Raw genomic sequence first — 2,275 nt, forward strand, 5'->3', positions numbered from 1 at the left:
TATTATCTTAGCTAAAGCCCTAGATTTGCATGTCCCCACATAGCCGGAATAAACGAGAAGTTGAAACAGTCGGTGCGCAATCGTGGCATATTAAAAACGCACTGGCGTCTAGTATTGTAAGCCGCATGGTGCCTTTCAGGCAGCCTATGACAGGGATTGGAGATGGTCAAAAACAGATTATCACATAACTTAACGCGTCTGACGTAAAGCGATGCTAAACCATCCCTTTTTAAAGGAGTCAAGATATTAAAGTTCCGGGTAGATAGTGGATAAAGCGCGCCTTTGGACCCTTTAATTTCGATATCGTCACTAAGACACGCGGGTGATGCTCATGATGGAATATCTGCGCTCTGTATTCCAGAACAGGTCGTATAGTTGTGCACTAGAAATTACCTATATCTTTCGCTAGAACGCGGGTTCTCCTTAGGAGGACGAGAAAGTATAGGCGTTTATTTGCTTTTTTGATGGTTCATTTACGTGGTTATTCCACTTAAGATTACAAGAAATTGCCAGGCCTAGGATCTTAGGGGAGGATCTTAGCGGAGATCTGAGCGGAGTCGTAGAAGCGCTTACGATCTAGTGAAAACCAAAAATCGGAGTCGGAAAAATCAGACCGTTCCATTGTCTTCCGATTCCGCTTACTACTCCGTCGCTTACGATTCAGTGAAAACAAGCCAATCACACTCAATATACGAGTCCAGGCTCTCGATTACTAACTACCGCGATAAACAAACATTGCGGGCATGGACGAAAAGGTTGTGGAGACTGGAAGACGTTTTCCCGTGTTATGCGACAAGTCTTGCAAAATTTGTAAAAAGAAAAATAATAAGAAAAAGAACATAAAAAAGAATACTTGGCAGGAGGTGGTCAAACAAGCTGGCCTTAAATCAGGATTATGTGGTGAACGAAACCAGTCGTATATCACCTTTACAGGACTGGTTAAGGGTTTTTTTCTGTCTCCGCTCCGACACTTTCGCGGCGTCACGGGTCCCGGAAAAATCCTCTCTCAAATCAGTCCCGTATACACAACTAAACCAGTACGTCTTTCAAAATAAGGAGAAGAAGGAGCCAAAGATGGAAAGTCTGCTCTACGTTCACCGTGTTTTTATTTCTTTTTTTCTGGCGCCAAAATTTCCTCCTTGGCCGAGCTCACTTCTCTGCATTGTGATTGGCTTGTTCTTCCGCTTCTGCTTCCGTCTTCGACAATCTAATTTTCACTGGATCTTAAGCGACGGAACCGTAAGCGCAATCGGGCGGTAGTTTTCACTACGTCATACGAGTATGTGCGGTTTTGAGTTATTGTCTGCGTCCACCGTTTTGGCAGTGTGCCAGGCTGCTAGCGTTTTTAGAACAAGATAGTTGCGCTTGTCGATTACACACGCATTAACATAAATTGCCCAAAGTCGTCCGGACGTATTATGCGTCTCAGTATAAAAACGGTCAATGAAAAGATACAATTTGCATATCTCGTAGCAAGTTTAATTTTCTTTATTAAATTTTTTACACTTCGAAGTTAAATTTTGCGATGATGCATATTATCTGGTTATTTATATTTCTAAATAGGTTATTATCATGAAGCAGAAGCTGGTAATCGTCCTTGTTGTCTTCCTGGTTTTGTCATCAATCAGTGAAAGGTAATGGACACTCATCATGTACTGAATACCCGAAATTCGAAAATTATGTATTTGTTTACATTTATTGACTTGTTTATGAGGACAATCAAATGTCGTTGTTGTTGTTGTTGTTGTTGAAAGGTGAGGCAAACTCAACAAAATTGTTATGGTTTTCGTATAATATAGGAGGTTTTCATGAGACGTCATCGCCGTCTTCTTGGTGAACGAAAAAAAACATCTCTTATTAGTTTCTTTTGTTCGCCCACCAGAAGTCGTGCATTTCTCTATTGTTATTGGTGTCTCTAGAGATTGGTTGAAAACGTCTTATCAGTTCAAAAATTATCGGTGTGCTTACCTGAAGATTAGTTAGTTTTGCCAATTTTTATAATTCAGTTCGAGGTTTCAACTAACGCAGTTCTTTCTCCTTCGTTTTAAAGTGATGCCTGGCGCCGCCGTCGTGCGGGACTCTTTCACAAACGCAACCACAATGACAAAACCCATACTATCAAGACTTCACAAGATGACGAGGGAGACAAGACAAAAAAGCAGCGTTTCCATGACCATAAGGATACTTATGAAGATGCTGATCTACTGTAAATTGAACTAAACAAGAGAGCATTTAGCATCACTGAACGAATCAAACCTGTGGATTCTCAGAAATA

At 41.0% G+C, this 2,275-nt stretch overlaps 1 long non-coding RNA gene across 1 annotated transcript in view; it reads left to right on the forward strand.

Annotated features, from left to right (window-relative positions):
• The window catches only part of LOC138022071 (uncharacterized), a 9,684-nt gene extending 7,409 nt beyond the window's left edge, over positions 1-2,275 (forward strand). Inside the window, exons 2-3 of the long non-coding RNA XR_011126518.1 lie at positions 1,564-1,634; positions 2,051-2,275. This is a non-coding gene — a long non-coding RNA (uncharacterized lncRNA). The remainder of the gene's footprint in view (positions 1-1,563; positions 1,635-2,050) is intronic.

Source organism: Montipora capricornis, chromosome 10 (genome assembly GCF_036669925.1).
Source record: "Montipora capricornis isolate CH-2021 chromosome 10, ASM3666992v2, whole genome shotgun sequence".
In the NCBI taxonomy this organism is placed as follows: Eukaryota; Metazoa; Cnidaria; class Anthozoa; order Scleractinia; family Acroporidae; genus Montipora; species Montipora capricornis.